Source organism: Cottoperca gobio, chromosome 23 (assembly GCF_900634415.1).
Source record: "Cottoperca gobio chromosome 23, fCotGob3.1, whole genome shotgun sequence".
In the NCBI taxonomy this organism is placed as follows: Eukaryota; Metazoa; Chordata; class Actinopteri; order Perciformes; family Bovichtidae; genus Cottoperca; species Cottoperca gobio.
In genome coordinates, this window is record NC_041377.1 from 27,501 (window position 1) to 54,668 (window position 27,168).

Sequence of the window (27,168 nt, forward strand, 5' to 3'; positions counted from 1 at the left end):
ATGATTATACATATTATGAGGGGAAATCGTTACACCTTCATATATTCTTTAGAAAGTAGTACTTTAGAATATCCCACAATGCACTGGAGGTGATGCAGTGAATATTAGTACAAACTGTTAAACAACCTCAAATCAGAGCGAACGCCGGGCTTCTTTTTCCAGTGACGGTAATGTTAATGAAACGTAATTAATTGACAGAAACTGGCAGTAATCTTGTATTATCTATCAGAGAGGAAAGCATCGCACCGCCTGGAATAATAACAAAAAGCTGGAGCGGTGCCGGAGTTTAAATACACGCCTTCATCAGGCCACACATTAACTCGAGACGTTTTAATTTTGTGATAATAGGAGGAGAGAGCCTCAGTGTTTCTCTCATAACGATAACATTAATGCTCATAGGCTCTGAAATAAAAGGGACTTTCTAACTGAGGAGATAAAGGAGAAATCAATTTGGGGAGTAATCTTCATAATGAGACAACCAACAGACGAAAAGCTACAGACACGGCGTGTAATGAACAAAGAGTCAGCCTGCGGTGATGCAGCTCGTGTTCAAATCATTACTTAAAAGTACTCTGTGGAAATACTCTAGTATTTATTCAGTACTAAAGTATTGATTGTGCAGTAAAATGTTCCGTGTGAGTGTTTTAATGTACACGATGCATCAGATTCTATAACATCATCATGTTTTGTATCTTTGTCTCTAAAAGTCAACTCTTCATGAGTTCCTCAGAAAAACAGTTTCCAGCTTTGTGACATCATCTTCCAGCTGATCGAGAGGCTTTTTAAACACTTTAATTATCTCCTCCAGAGGAGAATTAAAGAATCTAAAGCTGTCAGACAAATGTAGTGGAGTAAAAAGTATAATATGTACCTCTGAGATGAAGAGTATGAAGATACATCAAATATAAATACTCAACTTAAATACAAGTACCTCTAATTTGTAATTGAGCAAAAGTACTTAGTTACTTTCCACCAACTCAAGATTCCTGCAGAAACACAATGAATGTCGCCTTTTACTTCACACTGTGTGTGTGTATGTGTGTGTGTGTGTGTGTGTGTGTGTGTGTGTGTGCTGAAGTTTGTTTGGCAGCACTTCTGACAATGCTGAGGCCCTCGGTGCTCTCGAACAGAATGGGCCAGTCTGTCTCCACTCTATCTCAAAGAACCATATGCTTCTGGATCGTACGTGCGTGTGTGTGTGTGCGTTCATCTTGTTTTGCTCGAGTGTGTGTCCATATGTTCGAGCATCTAACATCCAACATCTAAACATCCAGATGGCGAAGCATCAGTCGACACAATGTTTCCTTCCATCGTCAGGAAGTAGCTTGAAAACCGTAAAAAAAGACAATAAATATTCATCATGTGTCTTCAGGGAGCGACCACACGGCTCTATTGACAATTATATAATCCAGTTATCTTAATACGAGAAGAAAGGACAGAAAGTAAACAAGAAAGACTAAAGATGACGATGGAGAATAAAAAAACTGAGGTTTGAATGACCAAAAGGAACAAATTGACAGATCTGGTTTCATTTTGAAGCTTTACCAGCTGTTTATCTAGTTACACGTTTGTGTCTTATACTTAGTGTTACAGTCTTATACTTTATAGTTTGTTTATTTATCTACAGCTCCAAACTGTTTGTACAGTGACAATAAAGGTAACTTGTCTTTTTCAGATCCTTTACGCGAGTAAAAGTACTAAAACTACAAGTTCAGTAAAAGTATGAACGAAGTAGTTAAAGTAGAAATATAATATAATACATATCATTAGATTATTATTACTCGTGCATTAATGTAAAAGCAGGATTTTACTCTTTTGAATATTAACTAAAGATTATTTTCATTATTTTCTCCATTAGTTATGTGGTTTATAAAAACATTGAGAATGTTTAGTCCAACATGATCATGATTTTAGATTGTAGCCAACCACACTACAGAAAATCTGAGCGATGTTTCCATCTGAGGACACAGAGTTTTAATATTTTCAGAGGTTATTGTGCATTTTTCTCTGCGCTCACCCTCCACTGACCTCTCCTCCGCCACTTTCATTTCCACTCTCATTTTAAATATGCTCCACACCGGCTCTGCTGCGAGTCAGTGAAAGGCAAGAAAAGGCAGAAGGCCAGCGTCGGTTATTATTTAGATTTGAAGAATAACCTTCTTAAATAAATACCTTGACTGCAATGTTAATCAAATGTATCATTACTGTGATTTATAAAGTAGAATAAATCCTGATTTTCTTTCCATTTCTCGGCTGAATTTATATTTAAAAACGAGGCAGACGGAGGAGACACACACAGCAGGTCCAGAATGGAGGCAGGGTCGCCCTCTGCTCTCCGTCTGACTTCTACGCCAGGAACACACACACACACACACACACACACACACACACACACACACACACACACACACACACACCAAGAGAAACGGTTGAACAACAGCAGCCACTCCCAGAGACCCAAAGCTTCATTTGTTTGCATTTAAATAGAAAAACTGGAACACAAAGTCAGGAGGGAGGAAGCGTGAGGACGAGGAGCTCAAGTCGAGAGCAAACATTTACTTTTGCTTAAAAATGACTTGATTGACGTCATTAATTAAACCTTAATGTAAAAAGGTCACAAGTTTAGCTAAAAGGATGAAATTACAGTTTCAAACTGAGATTATTCGCCAGAATTTTCTTTTTCACAGATTTCATTCATTAAAAAATAACATGCATGTAACTGCACGCACCCCTCAGACTCCCACACACACGCACCCCCCAGACTCCCACACACACGCACCCCTCAGACTCCCACACACACGCACCCCTCTGACTCCCACACACACGCACCCCTCTGACTCCCACACACACGCACCCCTCTGACTCCCACACACACGCACCCCTCTGACTCCCACACACACGCACCCCTCTGACTCCCACACACACGCACCCCTCTGACTCCCACACACACGCACCCCTCTGACTCCCACACACACGCACCCCTCAGACTCCCACACACACGCACCCCTCAGACTCCCACACACACGCACCCCTCAGACTCCCACACACACACACAGTAATTGATTGCCAATTTCACTCACATGCTCGCTTTTACACACAACCTTTAGCGTGTTCCGTCTCTGTGAATGCTTTCGCTACACAGGTGTGGGAACGGTGACGCGTTTATGTTCAGGTCAGTAACTTTGTGGATGCCTGACCTGCTGGAGAGGCACAGCTGGAAATAATAACAGTTTCAGGGTTAGGGTTATGCTCTTGTGCATGCTGGCTCACTGGGACACTTGTATAATAATATTATTGTATTAATAGATAATAAAGCAGATTCTGTGATGTGAGAGGATCATAGAGCCAAAAAGACCAAAATCTGGATTCTCAGCTATAATAAGTTTCCTGGCTGCACAAGGAGCGTCTCACGACAGTCACCAAACTGATAAGTTGCACAAAAAGATGATTTTCAGTACAAAAGTAATGCAGATGGGAGCTGGCTCGTTTACGACGCTCGATGCTCAAACATCTTACACGTTGAAATATGAGATTTCAATCATGTTTTGGTGCATTTTGTAGTAAAAGAAATGAGCGATATTTGATGTTTTTGATCACGTTTTCGTTCTTCCCTGGTTTTACTATTGAGATGAAACTCTAAAGGATGATTCAGCTGAACTCCTGTAAAGAGACAAGAGAGAGAACTGGAAGTGACTGAAAGAGACGACGATTCAAGGGAGAAAGAAGGAAGATTAAAAAACACGAAAATGATAAATGTTTGTTCAAGTGCTGTGAAAAAGATAAATGAGCCAATCTGTCAAAAAGTCCTTTTTAAACATAGGATTTTAAAATGTTTAATTGACTATGTAAACGTGTGTGTGTGTGTGTGTGTGTGTGTAATTATTTGTGTAGGATTTTAAATAATTAGGACAGGAAACAGAGACGATGTTGCTTCGGCCTCCCTATGGAATTAAGTTATGCACAGTCAACACACACACACAAATTCCCACATTGCCTGACAACACGGGCTCAGCTGTGAAACATCACACACACACACACGCACACAAATACACACACTTACAAACACACTCTCAACTTCCTCCTGACCCATTTCCCAAACACAACACACCACCTCTCTGTGTTCATCCCTCTCCCCTCGTCTGCTGGGAGCAGAGCAGACCTCTTCTGCTTTGTGTCATCAGATCAGACAACACACACACACACACACACACACACTAATCAGTTTGTGTATGAGGCCAAAGGCATGCTGGGTAAAATCCCTCCCTAAACTGTCCTGTGCCCTTGTGTTTCAGGGTTCAGGAGGGGAATGTACGCTGCTGATGAAGAAACATCTTCACTGTTGTGTGTCTGTGTGTGTTTCTGTGTGTGTGTGTGTCTGTATGTGCTTCTGTTTCTGTGTGTTTTTGTGCGTGTGTGTGTTTCTGTGTGTGTGTCTGTGTGCGTTTCTGTGTGTGTGTTTCTGTGTGTGTTTCTGTGTGTATATGTGTGTGTTTCTGTGTGTATCTCTGTTTGTGTGTGTGTGTGTGTGTGTGTGTGTGTATCTGTGTGTGTATCTGTGTGTGTTTCTGTGTGTGTGTCTGTTTGTGTGTGTGTGTGTGTGTGTATCTGTGTGTGTCTCTGTGTGTGTGTCTGTGTGCGTTTCTTTGTGTGTGTTTCTGTGTGTGTATCTGTGTGTGTCTGTGTGTGTCTCTGTGTGTGTTTCTGTGTGTGTGTCTGTTTGTGTGTGTGTGTATCTGTGTGTGTCTCTGTGTGTGTGTCTGTGTGCGTTTCTTTGTGTGTGTTTCTGTGTGTGTATCTGTGTGTGTCTGTGTGTGTCTCTGTTTGTGTGTGTGTGTGTGTGTGTGTGTATTAGCTGGATGGAATCATCAGTTCCACATGTCTCCGTGTGGTCGGCTCAGTCTGGAGTCCGTTCTTCATGTCTGGATTTGTAAATTAAAATTACAATCATTTACTTTTCTGAAGTGAACTTGTTTGACCCTCAGGTCCAAAGTCCAAGTGTGGTTTCAAAAGCTTCAAATGAAATACAATGTTCAAAATAATACAACATGTTTTGTGTTTCTTTCTTCATTTACTTAAAAGAAAAGCCAAACTTGTTAATGTTGCTCACAACATGAGCAGCCGTGAGAAGGTTGTTGCTTTAAAAAGAGGATCTGATCAAACAACGAGCAGAGACGTGAGCGCCGGATCTACCGCCGGACTTTCTACTCCAGAACCTCCAGAACTAGTTTCACACTCAGCGATATCCACTAACGTGCCGTCACATTCAGTCTACACTACGTATTACACAATAATCTGTCACTTAAATAAGAAAACTAAAGGCCTTAAAGGTTTGAGGAAGGACGGGGAGACGAGGAATGTGGAGCGTAGCGATGGACGGGTGGAGTGCAACAGTTTGTTTAACAGTCTGACAGGAAGTGTGGACTCTGGCTCATCAGTGCGCTCTGATCACGGCGGCGGAGACGGTCCAGCTCTGAAGTGAAGTGGAAACTAAATGGTGGAGAAAGAATGTCTTTGTTTACAGAGAGGTGAAGAGGAGGGGATGAGGGAGGGAGCCTCCCTTTACTCCCCCAATATCTCACCTGCTTCCACTCCCAATCCTCTCCCCATGGAAACTCACTTCTGAGGATTCATGACGCAACATTATCAACGAGTGTGGGGGTGTTCCTTTATCTCCCCGGAGAAGGTCGACTCCACGTTCATAACGGGGAGGTACGACCACAGTGCTGCCGACATGTTGACAACCAACAGGACACAACTATTTATTGTAATGTGTAAAACAGAAAAGCAGAAGATTGTCACATATTTGTGTTTAATAAATAACAAACTGAATCTTCAAAGTCAACAATCAGTGGAGTCTGTCCCGGGGAGGAAGTTCATCTGTGACACACACACACACACACAGACACACAAAAACACACACTGACACACACACAGACACACACAGAAACACGAAGACACACAGAAGCACAGTCACATACACAAAAACACGAAGATACACACACAGACAGACACACACACAGACAGACACACAGAAACACGAAGACACACACATACACACACAGAAAACAAAGACACACACACACACAGACACACACACAGAAACACACAGACACACACACACACACACACACACACAGAAACACACACACAGAAGCACAGTCACATACACAAAAACACAAAGACACACACACAGACAGACACACACACAGACAGACACACACACAGAAACACGAAGACACACACACACACACACAGAAAACAAAGACACACACACATACACAAAAACACACACACACACAGACACACACACAGAAACACAGACACACACACACAGACACACAAAGACACACACACAGAAACACACACACAGACACACACACACACACACACACACACACACACACACACACACACAGACACACACACACACAGACACACACACAGACACACACACACACACACATACAGAAACACACACACATACAGACACACACAGACAGACACACACAGAAACACACACACAGACACACACACACACACAGACACACACACACACACACACACAGACACACACACAGACACACACACAGACACACACACACACACACACACACAGATCAAAGTTATTGGCAGTTCATTTATTGTCATTGAACTCATGGATTGTTTCAGCCGTAAACTTGATCCAAAACAAGTTTCCTCCCTTGTGTGAAGTAGAAACTACAGACGTCCAAGTGCAGTTTTCGACGTTCCCTCCGACAGAAGAGGAATGTTTGAGAACTTACTATAAACTTAATGCAAAATTCCCCAAATTATCTAGCAGCCTTTAAAAAAGCCTTCAGACGAAGCTGCAGTCGAGCTCGATGGATGGAGAACATCTGGTTCTGCTCAACATGATTGATATTCCTGACAGAAGAGGGAGTCTGAGAGAAGCAGGCTGCCGCCCCCACCCCACCACCATACCACACTCCCCTCGCCCAAAGAATCACAAGTATGAGGTGTTCATCATGTAAACAAGATCCCACAACTTCCAATCTGATGCAACAGAACACTGAAGGGCGTGTGGGAACGTCTTCTCTGTCCAGAGCTTCAGTGACTTCAGAGAAGGAAAATGTTCCTGGCTCAAATGTTTTTGGAAAATATCTCCAAGTATGACTCGGTATCCTGTCCACACGGTCCCATGAAACAAATCCAGATCAACTTCAGCACTTCAGGGAAAAATACCAACGGAGAGGTTTCAGCAAAAGAAGTTGCAACAGTCCAGCGCTACGTTGGCGAACTGAGTACTGCTCCAACTTAACTTCCTGAAGGGTATTTCTTTTCCTCTCCTGCACCTGAAGCAACTACCACTGCTTCAATGCTTTTGGTATTTTGAAGATGGCAAAAGCCAAACTTTAAGCTCAGCGGTCGAAGGTCGAGCCGGATGCTAACATTAGCAAGTTAAAAACAACTGTCCAATCCTAAAGCACGGCCTCTTCCCCTCAACACACCAATCACAAGTCTTCCCTCTGGACGGTGTTGAATTCACTACATTACCAAAAGGCCTGAAACAAATCTGGTTAAAGTCTAAAACTGGATTTGGCTGTGCAGCAGACATCTTCGTTATCTTAAACTGTAAAGATATAGGTAGGGCTGAACTTAACACTCATTGGTGATTAATCCTTTGGTCTAAAAAATGTCAGCAAATCAGAGAAATGTCGACCATAACCCAAAAGATATCCAGTTCACACCCTAACCCTAACGGATAAAAAGCTACAAATCCTAAATTTAAGATGCCAAAAAAACGTCGCCAATTAATATTCTGTAAATCAACTAATTGATTATTTGAGTTTTTGACGTTGTAAAACGGTTTAGGAACGCTAACTGACGGCATTTTCCTCGGGGAAACACGTGGCTAAAAATGTCCACTATCGAAGTGTTCTGACATGAATCTGCCAGCTCAGCACTTAAAAACCAGCGTGCAGAGGAAATGTGTCCCAGACATCAGGACTGATCAGTCGTAACAAAGTTATACGATCTAAAAAGCCACAAACAGGGTTACAGGGTAAAATATCAGCTGCTTCAGTCAGATTTATTTTTTAAATCACGGACGTCTATTCTTGAACACAATCCTTCACCCCCCCCCCGCCGCCTCCCCATGAAGCCTAATCGAGCATAAATGCAACACAAGAAATAATATTCCCAAACACACAATCGAACTCCAGTTAAAAGAGTCTGGCACACAGCCAGAGCAGCAGCAGTGAGACGCACAACTGTGCAACACAAAATGAAACGCCAAGCCGGCTAAGGACATAATGAAAAAGCTATTATCAGCATGAGCTTTCATCAGCACTGCATTCAACCGTGTTCAATGCAAACGGATTCTCTCATCTCACGCTGTACCCATCCGAATGCTGGGATGTAATAAAAAGGAGGCGAGAGAAGAGGCAGAGATCACTTCTTTCTCCCACGTTGAAGAAGTCTTTACGTATATTCTCTAAACACAGTTCTTTGCCTCGTCCATGTCCGTCCTCCCCTCTGTCAGCTTCTTCATTCTGCTGTCGGCTCGAGTATTTATTCTCTATCCAGGCGTCACCTCCAGTGTTACAGTCTGAATTCAAATACAGCCGCTTCATACCATATTCACTTAAATATTGAACTATATATCAAATATACAATATTTAGAATATATCCAGTGTATATTAAGTAGAGATGTCAGGATGTCAAGTGTGCAGTCTGCATCAAAATGCAAAAGATTCTGTGAGGAGCGTCAATATCTTGTACTGCAGAAATGGACTGAATCATGTGATGACAGAGTTCAGAGAGTCGTTCCCGATGAACAGAATCAGGACGTAGCTGCACTTAAAAAACACATTTCCAAGTCTGTAAAAGCTAAACACAAATGTGAGATTTACGTTGTTATGAAGTCCTGCAGTCAGCATGTCGAAGTGTCTTTGGGCACGATACTGAACCCCAGATGCTCCCGACGGCCAACGCTAGTGTGTGTGTGAAGAGCTGATGTGCACCTCTGTGTGAATGTGTGTGAATGTGTGTGAATGTGTGTGAATGCTGACACGTGTTATAAAGCGCTTTGAGGGGTCGCAAAGATTGGAAAAGTGCGTTATATAAATGCAGTCCATTTATTTCACTTTTAGTGCTTCAAGAATAAGAACTTCTCTTTAGAAGGAAATGACAAAACCAGAAGTCTGGGGGGGGGGGTCGATTGATCGAGTCTGGGAGCACGATCTTACTTGTGTTTGGAGTTGTGTAGCAGCTTCAGACTTTGTTGTTGCCGTGTTCCTGAAGTTCTGTCGGTGAGTGCAGAGTAATCATAACTGATGGAAATAATGTCTTTAGTATAAAACAGTATAAAGTGTATATACTGGAGGACCCTACAGGCCCTCTATGGTCCCAGAAGAAGTTTTCTATCTTCCATAATCCAGAAAGTTTGGATTTCCACGAGTCGATATACAATATTTACTGAACTATTGTTTTAAAAAACTAAAAAATAAGATCAACTTCTGTCTGACTAACCCAGAAGAATCTCTTTCATGCATCTACACGGAACATGCTGTTAAGATGTAGCCGTCCCATCTCTGTAGACACACTCGCCTCCTGACAGTCAGTCATTCTCATCACCACACAATTACTCCTGCAGGGAAGATTTGGAGCGCATAGGAAATTGAAAAATGCGTTTTGTTAATTGAGGCCTGTACAAACATGAAATCTCTGCGGTAGAATAAAGGGATATTGGAGATTATACAACATCAGGTGTATGTGAATCAGACCAGAAAAGCTGATGTGTCATATTGTTTGGTAACTTATTACTGCTTCGCTTGAATTTAGTTTTTTTTGTTTGTATACACACACTTAAACTACAAAACATATCTACTGCAAATAGTAGAAAATGTCTTTAAATGCCTTCCTGTATCCTCACGATTGAGAAACTTTCAATTAACTTTTCAATTAATGGACTTATTGGTTCCTCTCTAGTATTATTCTCTAAAAATCCCAACAAACATGGGAAGGTGAGAAGAAACTTATGTACAGTTGATGTTTTGGAGAAGCTCTTGAATCTTCCTTTAAATGTGCAATAAATCAGTTCAAGTCCTCTCCGTCTGCCGTTGTGTGCACGCTCACAAGTGACAACTTTTAAACTCAATCTGCATTCGAGCCTTTATAAGCGAGACTTTTCTGGAGCAGTAAAGGAATTGTTATGTGTGTTGACAGTAATACTGACAGTCCCCGTCTTCCCGAGTGTGTAAGTGTGCTAATAGAGATCACATTTTTTGAGCCAGACTTCACAGCTGCAGCTCCCCTCCGAGACACACAAACACCCACACAGAAATACAGATGCAAACACTCACTTCCTTCTACAAAATAAACCTTTCCTGTACACCTCCCACAAGAAAGTGGGAACATGTGTGTGTGTGTGTGTGTGTGTGTGTGTGTGTGTGTGTGTGTGTACACTAAAGTTTTAAGAAGTGTTTCTCAAACCTTGTTTCTTAGGGGGCAAATAAACTATATAAGAAGATGTATAAAATTGAAGTGGGTTGGCTGGAATATATCATTTCAACTTCTGTTTCTTAATGGGCTTTATTTATTTAGGAGAAGTAAGCAAGACTGCAGCTAATGGTCTTCACTGTCCCTTTAGTGGATGCTTTTCAAGTAATTGTTTAGTCTATGGAAACAAATAGACAAACAATAACTATTGTCCATTAAAACCAACCAAAGCCCAACATTTTAATATAATCTAGCCCACACAATCGTCTCCTAATACATTTCCAGAACTTTCCAAATTAGAGGATGCATTCACACCTAACCCGTTTGGTTCAGTTAAAATAACCCCTGGTGTCTTTTTTATTACAGTTTGGTTGGGGTGGTGTGCAAACAAACAGACCAACCACATTGTTTTTGATAGAACATGTGCAATTTTAGCATGATTTTAAAAGCTAAACTGTTAAATCTGACTGAACAGCTCAGGAGATGATTTCCTTGGGTACAATATTACAAACTGTGCAACATGAGACTAAAAACAACTTGTTTGCCACTGAAGTGTGAAAAGTCTTGGTTAAAAAGCATTCAAGACAGTTGGGTGTAACTGAGCTTTGAATGTAGATATAGCAGGGTGTCGTCTGCGTAGAATCGGAGTAAAACACATTATGTCTACAAATTCCCATCCTTAAAATACAGAACAGTGATGGGGTCCTTGTTGAAATGTTTACCAGTGCCAAATTAATACAAACAGTTTAAGTTCTATTACCAAAATAATACTTTGAGAAACATAAACAAGTTTTCTACAAAACCTTATTTTTCATTGTACAAAAGAAGCCAGAGTTAGTTTTTTTTAAACAAGCATTAGTAATAACTTCCCCTCATTGAAATGCGATCTAAAATTGGCAAACAATTATAATTTACATAAGAAACTATCTGATTTAAGAAGTAAGTAAACAAGATTACACATCTAACCAGACTTTCAGTGCCAGTGTACTTTTGGTTGATACCAAAAAAGTACTGAGGTTTGAATTTCAGCCCAAACTGTGACTGCGTATCAACAGGAGCTCGTCTACTTCAAAGATCGTCCAATTCAAATAGTTTACACTTACTGCAGGAAGCAGCAGAGACGATAACATTGTTATATATAAACTGTTGAATATTAATATCCAGCCTGTGATTGTACTAAAGTCTTTTTGTGGTAAACATCAACACAGTTCCATAAAAGCTTTATTATCTCAGCTAAACTACTTCCTGTATCAGTGGTATTATTAGACTTGCCTTCCTGTATGCTCTTTATCACCCCAGCAGCCTCCCATGTGTTACCCACACACACACGAAATAATGTGTGTTTATGTGTTATAAAAGGCCAAATAATTAGGTAACTTCTCTGCAATGCAATATGTTGACACAGCAAGTCCAGTTTAATGAACTGGGTTTATGGGAATTTTATATGACATAAAGAAAAGCAGGAGGCCTTTGTCTGAGTGGAGGAATTTAACAATAAAACAACACACCACGCTACCTGCCCCGTGAGGCTCATTACACAACAGAAAACGGACGAGAAAAGGTTGTTGGATGGATGAAGAATCGAGAGACATCTTTGCCATACTTACATCTTCACCAAGAGTGGGGCAAATAATAAACATAAAGTATCCTCTGTATCCAGAGGTAATCTTATGTAGTTAAGACTGTGGTTACTAATCCCAGGTACCCCATTTCCTGTCTAGATTTTATACCATAATTTAAAAAGGCAAAAAATACCCCAAAGCTGAAATGTTTCGCTCAGCATCATATCTGGGGAACACAAAACTGAAATAAAAATCTGCCTCAAAAATCCACCATTGGCCGGGCAGTTGAAAGCAGACCGGTCCTTCAGATCTCTTGAAGAACGAGAGGAAGTTACTAGAAAAGCGAGATTATAGAAAAGATGTGAAAAGCCTCATTCCTTCCTCACCTGTTCAGTGTTCAGGCCGGTTGATCTCTGAGGACATCAACAACCTCGCTCTCCTCTCCTGCACAAAACACAAAAGTTACATTTCGTTATTTAGCAGTTTGGTTACTTGTGGCTTCATATTGATTCCAAGCAAATAAAGAAAGCGTCCTCCTAACAGGGTACGTGCAAGTTTTCACCTTCAAACTGCACAAAGATCTTTATTAATACTAACGCAAAACATATACACACATTCATGGCTGACAACAAGAACAGTTTGAACATGAAATCCTCAGTAATTTAGTTTGATCTGAATTCTGAGCGTCTCCCATGGGGTTGTATAAGTGTTGCTAAAAAAAAAAAAGGTAGGACACACTCACACTAACACACACATGGATGCTAATTACACTCAATAGAGGAAACACTCAGTCTAATCAGACTTCAGTGGTCCATGTAATCTGGACCTAATCAACCACCTACACTGCCAATGACCCACGGGTCCGAACACTTCACTCCACAATCTAGCAGGATGATCAACCTCAGATTAACAAAGCTTTCAATTCAGTTACCACCGATTGAACTGGTTTCATGGTGTTCATGGTTCAGCCATCTTAATCCAAGTCCCATCAAGCTTCATTCAAAAAGCACTTTTAATCAACGTTTATCATTATACTCATAGAACCAAGCATCCTAAATCCAAAGGCAACAGAAAATAGTAAAGGACCTTTAAAGGGGACACAACATGCTCCATACTTGTATTTTAGGTTTCTAGTAGAACATGTTTACCTGCTTTAATGTTCAAAAAACACAATGTTATTCTCATACTCTGAATAAACTTGCAAAGGTTGGTGGAGATACTCAGATGTGGCGGTATGAGCCTTCGTGTGACATAGGAAGGGGAACCAAATCTGATCGACTTGTTGAACCCCATGTTTTCTGACGTAGGCAGCCCTCAAAATAACTGACTGGGTTGTCTTACTTTACAGTTTGTGGGTTGGTAGGCGCTGTAGATACCTAACTGTATGTGCACTAGCACTGAAAAAGTGGGAATTTAAATGTATTCCATTTGTTTTCTTTGTGTACTTCCACACCTCTCACCAGCTACACTTCCAGAACATTCTGTTCCTCTTTCAAAGTCGAGTTACTTCTCAAAAGCAAAGCGGGGACGGTTGGAAGGATTTTTAACACGTTCACTCTTTAATTAACTGGATATTATGCAACCATCTGTCAATCGATCCTGCATCTATCCAGCGGTGATACAACCTTCTGTATCGCAGCACACTCTGTCCTTGGGAATAAATAAACTCTTCAGTATTCAAGAGCAGCGGCTGTTTAGGTTTCTTTACTTCCTCAGTGGATCAATGAAATCCTTTGTAGAGTAACTAGTGTTTGCTGTCTCAGACTCATATATAAGATACGAGTTTCTTATATAGAAATAAATCAGTCATTTCTCTGCTGTATTCAAAAGATAAGGACACGGTTATTATCTCCGAGACCGTCATGATTTCATGTAATGGACCATGAACTTTGTCTCCTCCACTTATACAAACACTCCTTTAGAAATTGTGCCAAAGCTCTGTAAAGAGCTTGAGGAGTCTTTTTTTTTGTACAAATTTAATGATTTCATGATGTTTCTTTTGCCTTTAAAAGATCATTTGCAAAAAGACAGCAAGACACAGGTTGTCGTGCTAAAAACTTCCCAAAAAACTGAACATTTTATACCTTTTAAATGTCCATCAATCTACATGACAGGATCCAAATGTGCAAACACAAAACACATCTGTGGAAGTAACACCATCCTTGTTCAGGATGCATGCTGCTAGTGCTCTCAGATCTCATTCAGAGTATCAATGTTTGTCTAGAATAAAAGATGAGTTCCCTGCTCCCATGAAGGAACAACAACAGGCAGTTATGGTATTCCCCTCTTCAGGTGTGGAATATATATACACTGATGTTTCTTCTTAACGCATCCATTTTTGTTTCCTTAGAAATGGTCTCCAATTGTTAACTCTTCAGCCACAAGCATGAAGCCAAAACAAGAACCCTTCAAACTCCAGTTCAAATCTTAAAACATCTTTGGGAAAACTTCAAGAAGTTTGGAAATCAACACAGAACCCGTCAAACTAAATACGTCTTGAATACAGTATATTTATATTTTGCCTATAATGCTGCAAACACAAGACCCAGATCAAACCGGAAGTGTTGCTCAAGCGTTAAATAGTACGGGGAACTGGAACACTATTAGATGGAGCGGAACAAGGTGTAAAAACATGATTGGTCGGGTGTCAGTTCGTAGCTTCACGTCCCCTGTTTTCAGTGAAAATGTACTTGTAGCCTGTAGCGTGAACGTAGCATTACTCTATTATCTCCGTATTTACATAAGATCTGGTCTGGTGTCGAGTTACCTGGTTGAGAAACAACCAGAGATTGAGAAGCTATAGAATAGTTTTCCTGTTTGCTAAACACAACAATAGCAACTAAGAAAGTCCTAAATTGGGACTTCTTTAACATCCTGTAGTTGCTGCCCTGCAGTGGTTGAACGCTCACACTGCTGCAGCGATGCAGGAGTGCACTCGGGGTGTGGTCGGTGCATGACGGCACCGTCGGGTGTGGTCGGTGCATGACGTCACCGTCGGGTGTGGTCCGAGCTGAGAGCATCGACCAGAAGAGATCAGCGAAGTGAACGTCTCGGTGTTGAGTTACTCTGGAGAACGCTGGTATTCAGAAAAGCCCTGGTGGCTGGAAATCCAATAAAATAAGCAGTTAACGGCTGCATTCTTGGAATTCCCCTCCCCTGTAATATTGATGCGTGTATCAAATGACTGTTGCTGGGAAGAAGAGAAGAATGAGTGTGAAGAGGGTAAATATCCCATATAGCTGCAGGAACGCCAGAGAAGGAACATGATACACACCCTGGAAACAAAACGCAGGAGGAGGAAGAAGGGGGAGAGATTTAGGTTCAACATGCAAACTAAAAACCTGCAGACTGTAAACACACTCTCACACACACCTCCGCTGTGTGACAGATGGAGAACCAGCGCCGAATGCTGTGATGTGATTTTCAGGTTGATGTGTTTTTGCCGCCGTAGTATTTCATGATAGTTTATTAGACTTTTCAAAACACACACGCACACACACACACACACACACACACACACACACACACACACACACACACACACACACACACACACACACACACACACACACACACACACACACACACACACACACACAGGTACAGAAGGCGGAGAGGAGCCTTGTAAATCAGTTTGGCTGGCTGCTTCTTATCTGAGAAATGGCAGCAGGGCGGTACAGTGAGCTGAAAGCTGTGCAGCTGAGCCCCCTCTGCCTTTAATGACTCGCGTGAAGCCGCTGCCTCGTTGAACAGCAGGGGGGAGGCGAGCGGCTGCCAGGTTGAGGTAAGAGCCACATCACAATGTGCAACTAATGATGAAACATTATGAAACAACACTGTGTGCTTAGCTAATGTTTGAACATGGATCATACGGTTACGTAGCAGACATTATGTATGCATTAGTGTTTACTGAAGATCACATCATTACTTCACTCTTTAATATATTTTAAAGCCACGACTTGACCTGCCAGACCATCACTTTCACTTCCCCCTTATTGAAGTTTGGCGAGACTCAATAAAAATTCAGCAGGAGACGAGATCCTTTTTAAGAAAGCTGTTCAGTGGATGATGGACAGTTTCTTTTTTATTATTCAAATATCAGCATGAACTCTTTTGGCACATATTTGAATGGATATTTTTCTCGCTGAGCTGTCACTGCTCTTTGCTTCTGAATTTTTTAAGTGGAAAATCATGGCAGCTGTTCTGAAACTGTCAAAATACTTCGTCAAAAAGAACAAATGTGATGCTCGACTCGGGTTCGCTGCTAAAACGTTAAATACTGGAATAAGATATTGTCTCAATACATTTCTGTGTGTAGAATAAATGTATTGAAACAACTTTGCACATCAGACAGAATCCTCAAATGTGTGCAGAAGATCATTATTGGGGAATGTCGTTAAAGGTTAATGTCTTCAAATGCTTTGTCCAAACCCAAAAGACATTCAGTTCACAAAATGTAGTTAAAAATATTTACATTTTCTTTTAAATCCAACAATATCTGAACAAAGAAGTCGAAGAAGTTTGAAAAGGTTGATGGAAACACTTGAGATGGGACTTTGCATCGACAGGCTGACACACATCTGTAGTTTGATTTAGTGCGACTGTGTCCGTCTGAGCAGTCTGTCCGTGTTAATATCTAAATATAAGGCCTTTAAAGAATCCTCCATTGAACGTCCATCCTGTGAGTATTGAACCCCTGAAGTGACTCTGACTCGCTGGAAGTTTGCCAGCTTGGATTTAACTCAATTGATACTCAAATTTACGGCTCGTGTCAAACTGGAGCTCCTTCTGTGGTTCCAGCTTCTCAGTGTGAACGTGTTATCTTTGGTTATCAGATAGTTGGAGAAAGAAATCAAGCGATTCAAAGCTACGATGGACATATATTTTCTTTCATTGACAGATTATAAAAACAATAGTTAGTTGCAGCCGTAGTCGTAACTTCCAGAGAGAATCCTCAACTCCTGCAGCATAATCCACTTCTCCAGTGTTATTCTGTAGATGCAGTTCATTTCACACACACACACACACACACACACACAACACACACACACACACACACACACACACACACACACACACACACACACACACACACACACACACACTTCTATGCACCTCCGCAAGCAGTTTCATATTTAGTTATTTACTGCTGGTGTTTGTAATTTAAAGTATTACTTTGAACACGCGCACAAACTAACAGCTATTGACAGCGTTCATATTAAAAAGCAACAATCTATTATTATGAGTCTCTAAAAGCCTTCCTGCTCGCCAACATTTCCTAAGGGATCAACCTTATCTTAAACCCATTATGCTGAAACGTTGCTGGAAGAGTGCGGCCCACAAAGAAACAAACTCTCAGTTTGTATTAATCAGTGTTTTTGAATTGAGGATTAATTAACAGCGGTGGAAATGTATTTATTTTTAATGCAAATATGTTGTGTTTTAGAATTAAAAGGCCTTTTAAACTCTCTCTCTCCCTCCCTCACATCATCTATCTGGTTCATGGTCACAGCCTCAATGCACACGCGCACACACACACACGCACACGCACACACAAGTCTGTGCCTGTAGTGGAAGCCTTGCAGACATGGGATTTCCTTTCACATCCAATTGAGACCAAAGAAACTTGGTGAGAAGAGCATGGAAAAGATCACACACACACACACACACGTGTAAATATCGTACCAGCATCACACACAAACATCAACAGCCCAAACACAATGATAACGTGATATAACATGCAGCTTATAAACCTCCCAAAGAGACTATACACAACAAACGACCACACACACACACACACACACACACACACACACACACACACACACACACCTCTGTAGGAGTAGACAGAAATGTGTTAGGACGTAATTACAATGCGGAGTCTGAACAGCATCCGATTAAGATCCAGAGGTTTTATGGCAGGCCTTTGAAGAGCTGAGAGCAGCAGCTCATCCTGGTTCAGCAAAACTAGACTATACACACACAGACACACACACACACACACACACACACACAGCAGAGATTGTAGCCAAATGCGGCGCTTCTCTCTGGTTGCAAACACACCAGTGTTCCAGCACCAGAATGCAGAAATGTGAGTTCATTAGCGATACACTGCGAGACGTACTGATACACTGTCAGCTGTCATGTAATGTGACATTACTGACAATTCAATTCTGCGTAGTCTGACACTCAAAACTTTATTTCTCACTTTCCAGTTGTTATCTGAAACTGCTTAATAACCGCGGCTCTGAAGGTCTCCAAAATAACAAGTGATCTTCAACAAAGACGGGAAATGTGGCAGTAATATTCTCTTATGGTTTTTCATTATGATCCTTGAGATAGTTTAGGGTGGGGAACACAGGGAACACAGGGAAGGGGAAGACGAATGATATGCAACCCACATAGCAGATGGTATCAGGACTCAGGATGTTGTGGCCACATGGACTGAGCCAGAGGCCAACAGTTAAATCAGCGGTATCTCGGAAAACAAAGCTCTGAAATAAAACCTGACGCTTCGCTAACCAATATTTTTACCTGATCAAATGATAAGTGCAATGTGAAAGAGGTTCCTCACATAATTATCAACAACACTGCAGCTTTCCTCTACTTTACGGAGACTTTTAGAGTCTTTCAGCTCGTTGTTTTGGTTTTTAGTTCTGCAACTTTTTCTGCCCAGCACCAACGGACCAGACAGAATAGGTTAGACACACACAATGTTTTGCGAACATGGTGGAACATCTAGCAGCTAAAAAGCCACGTATTATTCTCAGGAGTTGGTGGAGAACAAAAACAGAGCTAAAAGAGAGAATATCGGATTTGCATTCATCGGATGGCTGGAAACGTACGCTAAATAAATGTTAATGTTGGATGTAATAGGCAATTGTGAATATTCAATATAGAGCTGAATTTGTCTATGAAAATGTAATTAAATCTGCAACTATTGATGACCGAAAGAACAAGATCATGGATACAAGCAGCCAAAATGTGTTTTCTCAGACGGGTGGCGTCTCCCTTAGAGATAGGGTGAGAAGCTCAGCCATCAGGAGAGACTCGGAGTAGAGCCGCTGCTCCTTTACGTTGAAAGGAGCCAGTTGAGGTGGTTCATCTAGTAAGGAGCCACCTGGGCGCCTCCCTAGGGAGGTGTTCCAGGCACGTCCAGCTGGGAGGAGACCCCGGGGAAGACCCAGGACTCGGTGGAGAGATTATATCTCCTCACTGGGAACGCCTCAGGACCCCCCAGTCGGAGCTGGAGGATGTGGCCTGGAGAAGGGAAGATTGGGGTCCTTACTGGAGCTGCTGCCCCCGCGACCCGATCCCGGCTAAGCGGTAGACGATGATGGATGGACTACTGTGATGTTGATTAATGATGCAAGTCAATTTCTCAGAAAAAACACCAAGAATCTTCTCCAAGATGATGATTTGCTGCTTTACTTTTGTTCTTGCGCTTGCTTTACATCAAGGGAAACTGAATACGTTTGGGTTAAAACTTTAAAACTTTGAAGACAGTATCGAAGAATCTGAGGAGCTCGATCACCACAATAACCCAGAGTTATCCATCGATCCTCAAACACAACCTTTGCTTTTTACAGGAGTGTTTCTGCCTTCGTTCATTTCGACCATCTGCAGCCAAACACTAAATATCTTTGACAACACGACGCGTGCGGGAAGATTATTGGTGCCGTGTTGGAGAATATGATGCCCCCTCACTACCTCACACTTTATTGGCTTCAGACATATAAAGTCTCATGTTCACATGAAGACAGAGACGAGTGTATGGGCAAGAAACAAATGTAATTACCTGAATAGAGAACTTTCCAGAAGGTGCTATTGATTTTCTATGATGTCTAACACGTTTATGCGCCGAGAGGGCAGAATGTAGAAATGAAGCTTCTACCAGGGAAAGCGTTAAAGTCAACATAATGTGATGGATTACATTCATTTTGTTTGTTTTTTATGAATACTACTCTGGTTCTCTGTTGGGAAAACTTCTGATTCTAGTCGGGGTTTTGTAAATGTGTGGATTAAGTAGCAGTTACCACAATAAAGACACCAAATACTTGGAATAACCATAGTTTCTTTACTCTATGCGCTCTGCTTTCTATTCTTATTCTATAAACACTTCTAATGACTTATTTTTTACTTTTCTTATCTGCACCTAGTTCTGACCTTGTGCTGCTTCAACACCTGCATTTCCCCCTCTGGGGATAAATAAAGACTTATCTTAATTAAAACTGAAATGCCAATCCCTCTCATATACTGTAGGTGCTTACACAGTCGCAAGAAAGCCAGAACAAATTAAATGCACAACACAGTTCAGTGTATTTGATTGAAGTTACATACAGGAAGTGAGTGACGAACACTGAAGCGTTCTGCTGACCGTCTGCAGCGAGTCAAACAAACTGCCTCGTCAGGAGAAACACAGATGCAGAGGCAGATTTATTTTTTGCAATAATCATTCAAATAAATCTGGCAAACACAGAACACAGTTACTGCATAATATTACACAAGTATCTGGTATTTGAAGGAACAATTGTACGTCTTTGTCTAATTCTGTTCCACTAACACAACCGCCTCCGTCCTGCTTCTCAAGAGAGGACCTAAAAATCACCTTTTAACAAAAGATAAATACGAATAAGAAATGTCCAGCACGTTGTACTCTAGCTTTGTCTAGTAAGGATCCACCAGAAATCCACAGTTTATAAAAACCCTGCTCTAAATACCACAACATTGATCAACAGTCCTCTGTGACCATGAGGAGTAATTTACCATTCAGAGGAGATTCACCCAGGGGTGAACCTGAAGGAAGTAGAGGAAAAGTCAGCAGACAGAGAGACAGAGTTTCATCCATCAACCCTGAAAGCAAAACTTAAGAAATACACATTGTGCGGCTCCAATCATTCAAATTGCAAAGACAAACAGCTTTTTATTTGCTCTTTGACACCCTCGCAGAAGTTGGGTTTTTAGTGGATTTCCCTCAACGTTTAATCTTTCTGACATTAATACGCGTTGTGTTCCGACCTTAATGTGTTCTCGAAGGTTTACGATGGGTTTACAAGGTTTTCTGAAGTCAGTGAACACAGTTTGACACAAAGATAAATACAAATCAGGGACACACGGGGACCATTTGCAGCACTGTAAACCTTGGCTACATGATGACCAGTCTCCAACCTGATTCATCAGATGTCTTCCATCGCCTTAAGTAGTCTTGCAATGATAGAAACTGACACACATGCATCCCTGGAGGGTTGAGTCTGTACATGCCTACATCACATTTACATCATCCAAGGACTCACGGCGAACAGTTCTGCCACTAAATGGTAAGAAGTTGTAAATGAAAGCAGCTACGTGTGGCTCTGTGAGGCTTGGTTTACGGACTGTACACACTATTAGCGTGACGACAAACTTCACACTTGTTTCGTGTACTGTATATGTATGTGCTGTATTCTCCATCCTTGATCCTATGCAGTGTTTCAATGTGTATTTATACCTGTCTGCGTACACTAACCACGTGTCCATATAGAAGTAAGCGTGTTAGTATGCTAATATTTGCTAATTAGCGCTTAATGCAAAGTACAGCTGAGGCTGATGTCATTAGTTTTGCAGGTAATTTTGACGAGATGATGGCACCAAATGAAAAGTTAGAGGATCAAAGTTACTACAATTCCTCCTGATGGGGATATGAATGTCTGAACCAAATGTAATGACAATCCATTCAATAGGTGTTGAGATATTACAGACCGGACCAGCCGATGCCGACGCTTCAGGGAAACTCTCTGGAGGCTTTTAAACCTGTGTCTAAAGGTAGTCAAAGTGGGAGCAAGTCACATGTTTTCAAAGTTTGTTTTAGGTCTGTAGTGCAGCTTCTCCATAATATTAGATCATTTTAACAGCCTGGGAATCTATACGAGAGCTTTACCTTTATAATCATTTAGATAATTCTATTATTGAACCATCGAAGACTCAGCATATGAGCATTACATTGTTAGCAAGGAGCACTAATCTGCAGGGGACACATCTCTTTGGCTTCTGAATAGGTAATGATTGTATTCTTTAAAAGTCTTGGTGTACTCTTTAAAGAAAGAGACCAACAAACTTACAAATCAATAAGAGGCGCAGTGTGATTAGTTTCCCCAGAGCAGATCACTTCAGATCAATGGCAAACTGCTGGAAGAGCTTCTTTTCTTTGACGATAAAGAAAGCAAAATCAACATGCCACCGAACGCGCCTCCTCGCCATTAGCCACTGGCAAACAGTTGCATGCCGACGTCGAAAACAAAGACTTTTTGTCTTTCATGCAAGACAAAAAAAACCGGCCGACATTAAAATTAACTCAAGTCGTATCCCGAGGGGGAGGAACCAGGATTTCCACAAACAAAGACAATTCCCTTTCATCCATGAAAGCAGAAATATTGATGCAGCTATAAGAATGTGTGTCATGAAAACACGATGCCCTGCCGTACCCGTGCATCTCATCACATGGCGCCCGCTCTTTAAGTTTCCGTTTCTGCTGTTATGTATCAGCAAGTCCATTGAGGGAAGGGCAAATCCCATAATCCTCCGACAGAAAAACCAATAATAAAAGGTATGAGCAAGAAGACTGGAATGAGTCAGCCGAGGTTAGAAGCTACAAAGTGTGAAAGAAAGAAATATATCTGCTCTGTATACGTTGCTATAAACCTTATAGCATAAACCCTCAGAGCAGTAGAATCTACAGCAGGTAGACCTGGACTGATCATCCCAAAACTAAAGGAGAGCTCAATTAAACATCACAATCAATGTTTGAAATATAGCTAATAAAACCGTAATGTGTCGAGGTTTCTTTAGTTACGTTATTTTGCAGGTTTTCTACAAACCAGAAGCCGATGGTAGCTTTAAAGGTTATATGGTTTCATAACTAAAATATCTAGCTAGCTTTCGAGCCTTAACCTAATGCAGTGCAATCTGTCACTACTGTCATGTCTTTAACTTAGATCATTAGAACATTACCAAAGTAATGGTCGAAATCTGCAAGAGAGCACCTTCTGTATGTCAGTAACAATGCCACAACTACGGCAAGCGTCTCAGGTCAAAGTTAAGCCATGAAGTCAATCTGTAAACTGTGTAATAATGTTACAGTTGGCTTTCTCTTGAAAAGACGTTTGATTAACCTGGATGTTCGTTTACTGATCCCGATTCTTAAGCTTTGGGACTTCTTCTTCTTCGTGGTGTTTCCATGTTCCCAGATCTCAGCACTTCACTTGTACTCGAGTACAATGTTAGCAGAAGCAAAAGGCCAAACATACACAAATAAATTGTCGTATTTCAAACAACTGTTATGAAAGACAGGGGAAGGAAGGAATCCCAGAAGAAGGTTCCTACTGGGGTCGTTTGTCCTTTGCTGTGGTACAGAGAAGTACGTCTGTTCTTAATTAACTCCTACTACATCATACAGAGCCACGCAGTATTCCTCAGAGACTACAGGGCTTTTCCTTTTTCCCATGCCGGCTTACTGTACATCACAGGGGCGGGACCCAAAACCCAAGATGAAGAAACAACGTTGGGAAACAAGCACGAAAGCGGCCGCTCACGCCTCAACAACAAGCTAAAGAAAGAAACCCTGAATAAACTTCACATCGTTGAGGTTCACAGTAAACACGTGGACGTGAACAGTGTTGATACAACAGCTTAACCTTGCAACACAGATGAGTTTTGTATTATTGTGGTTTATAATCCGTCAGCAGAATCATGTTGACTATAGAGTACAACGCTGTGGTTTGACTTTGTGTTGTTCAAACCGACGTAACAGTTTCAATTCTTTATTTTTCTTATTTCCAACAAAGCCCATGAAAGGTCACTAGGTTTTTTATTTGTTGGGTACTTTTTTAAATGAATGTACAGTAGTGGAGTACCTCTGAGATGTAGTGGAGTAGAAGTATAAAGTAGCATAAAATGGATAGATAGATTTAACCGCTGCTATAAATACTTTGGGACTAAATTGCTGACATACTGAATATTAGCATCAACCCTGAAACCCCCGAAACGATCTCTAAGTTTAGTCATGAGCTCATTTCCAAGGCATCTGGTAGAAAAACCAGCAACACAATATTAATGTTCTCCATCGTCTGTTCTGTTGGACAAAGCAAAGCACAGAACTGTCAACACCGTCTGACCTCTGGGTTTATGACTGCACAGGGGCGCATGTTTACAAGGGAACACTTGTACGAGCTTTATCTGGGAGACGCAGCTCCCACAGTGAAAAGGGGAAAGGGATCACCGGGGGTTGTGACCCTTTTACTCCGACAATGAACTGGCCAACTAGTGAGGACGAGGTCGAAGGTTAACGGAGGGGATTGTGTGGAGAAAAGAAAAATGTTTGATCCTGAAAAGCGTATTTTTGTTGTGTTTGTTATAATAAAGCTGGTTGTACATTTATTAATCAGCTATTGTTGTAAAGAAGCTGCTTTAACATTTGTCCAAGCAAAAACGCCAAATATTTGCTGGTTCCAGCTTCTCAAATATGAACATTTGCTGCTTTTAACACCGTTTTTTGACTTTCTCTGGGAAGCTGCTGGAGGCATTTATCACGGTTTTTATTCTACCGACAGAACAATTCATCTTCATCACAATAAGATCTTTAGTTTAAGGAATAACTCCCGAGTTTATTCTCAGTCTGGACTCAAAGCAGATGCTTTCTTTCTAAGAAGAAAAGAAAGACGTGTTAACTTTCTCAAGATGTGAAACAAGACATGCAGGTTAGCGGCTCTGGAAGGCCAACATCAGCACGAGGCAACCGCTTCATCCCCCTGCCGCTGTGATCAAAACCGCTTCCCCGCTTCTCCTCATTCAAAGGACTGGAGGCGGCGAGTCACCACGCAGCGCTGAGAAGGCAGCTTCAGGCAGCTTCAGGCCTCATAGATGTGTGCAACAAACTTCGCAAAAAAGTTGTTGACGTATTTCAGTTTGAGCCAATTGGTGGACCGAGCAATACTGCCAGAACATTGTTAAAACCAACGATCGGGATTTCATTATATTTCCATTAAAGTCATGCAAGACTTAAATACCTTTAGTAGTACAGTACGGATGCCTCCTACACTCAGAACTGTACTTACAGTATAACGGTTTTAACAAGCCAAATGAGGCTCATTTAAAATCAATTAAAAAAGTTCCTTTTTGCTTCCTTCCATCTGTGGACTCATTTGTTTTCATGAAACAATACAATCCTGGTATTAAGTGTACATTGGAGAACCAAGCAGAACTAAAGCCCAGCTACACACACACACATACACACCTGTATGGAAGGACAAATACATATGCAGCAATCAGAAAAGTGGACTATTTCCATAATGAGGTTCAGGAGGTGAGAGAGAGTCCTTTCCGCCTGCTCTTCATCTCTCTCTGGTTCTCTGTTGGTGGTCTTATTAAATCCTCTCCGTCTCTACGACCTCCTCTTCCCTGCGGCCGTTCAGAAACTCATTAGACTGCTGGAAGACTCACAAGCAGAATATCTCAGCTATTTAATCCATCTCTCGGGTTGTCCGTCTGCCTCCTGAGCTATATTTTTAAAACCATAACTCTGAACATTTTTAATATCAAATAATCAATCTTGATCTGTCAGGAGTATTGAGAACGCTGTTAATGAGTTAGGAGTGGAGCTAATTATACAATCTGGCACTGGAGAGGAGAGTATAAATATTCATTTCTTTTGCGTCTGTTGAAGACAGTTTGACGCGACTAAACTTTGTGGAATGAGTCGCGCCGATTCTTCAGAACAAACAAGTCCCAAATATTAAATGCTGCCTTTGGGGATCGGAGAAGATCAATACTCTTTGTTAGTTGGATGTTGAGTCTGCTCCAGTCTCTTAAAAAGGTACTTTTTTCTTTAAAAATGGAGATTGACGTTTGGGGTTCTCTCTTCTTACACATCTCTTCCTAAATCTCAATTCCCCATCTGGCCTTGAAGCCAAATGCTTTTCCCAACGGCCCAAATATGAAGAGATTAATGTAGAGATCTAACAAAGAGACTTCAATGTATTGTAGTGTCAGAAAATAAGAAACAATAGTTTCCCGCAGCCCAAGGTGAGGCCTTCAAATGAGACCAACAGTTAAAAACCCAAAGACATTCAGGTTACCATCAAATGTGATGAAGACAAGCAGAAAAACGTCACATTTAAGAAGCTGGAATCAGACGGATATTTGCTTGAAATAAATCAATAGTTGCAGATTAATTTCCTGTTGATCAACTAATCTTCGCAGCTCTACTCTAATAATCCAAAACTGACATGTCAAACTCAAGACGGACAATTATATCCGGCCTGCGATAATATATATTAATAGATGTCTATCCGTTTCAATAAATGTTGACCCTGTTTGGCCTTCGACGTAGTCCCAGTTTTTCATTTCGTCCCTGTGTGTGATGGAGATTGACACCTCTGATCTAAAGGACCTCACAGCACAAGGTGACGTCTTCAAATGTCAGGACTCGTCCGACCAACAGGCAAGAACCCAAACAAATTCAGTTTATAATTAGATCACCAAAAAGATCGGAACCGTTATTATATTATTGCGAATAGTTTCAGATTAGCGATAACTGGATACTTAAGCATTAAAAAAGCCAGTTTGAAATAATACATCTTTGTATAACACAAGGAAAACGAAACCTTGTCCGAATGTAAGACTGAAGACGTGAATTTGGATTTCAGTATGAATTTTCCTTTTCAGATGTTCTCCATGAAACAAAGAAAATACTTGGATTAACTCTTAGTCTTGCCCCAGGTGCATCCTGGGTATTCTTCCACTGCTTTCTCTCAAGTTCAGTTGCTCAGAATCTTTGTGTTCACTTCAGTATCTTCAAATCTATTCTGAATTTAAGCTTCTCCTTGATGGACAAGAACAAAATCCCCGTTAACTTGTTTATGGTTTAACAGAAATGAAAATGAAACGTATGATTAGTCGTGCAGCTTTGATCCCTTTCAGTTGGTTTGAGTCAGAAATACTGAGGGACTCAGCTCAACGTCTGTGAGTCAAGTCTCTGTGCAAAATGTTAATTTTACGACTGAGCAGTTTACAGACAGAGAGACACATCATATTTCATTAATGCCTGCCATCTGTATTATAAGGGGGCAATAACACAGTCCTAGTGGCCCACACA

At 41.2% G+C, this 27,168-nt stretch overlaps 1 long non-coding RNA gene across 1 annotated transcript in view; it reads right to left on the bottom strand.

The window, feature by feature from the left end:
• The window catches only part of LOC115028467 (uncharacterized), a 54,427-nt gene that overhangs the window by 237 nt on the left and 27,022 nt on the right, over window positions 1-27,168 (bottom strand). Inside the window, exon 2 of the long non-coding RNA XR_003834567.1 lies at window positions 12,428-12,485. This is a non-coding gene — a long non-coding RNA (uncharacterized LOC115028467). The remainder of the gene's footprint in view (window positions 1-12,427; window positions 12,486-27,168) is intronic.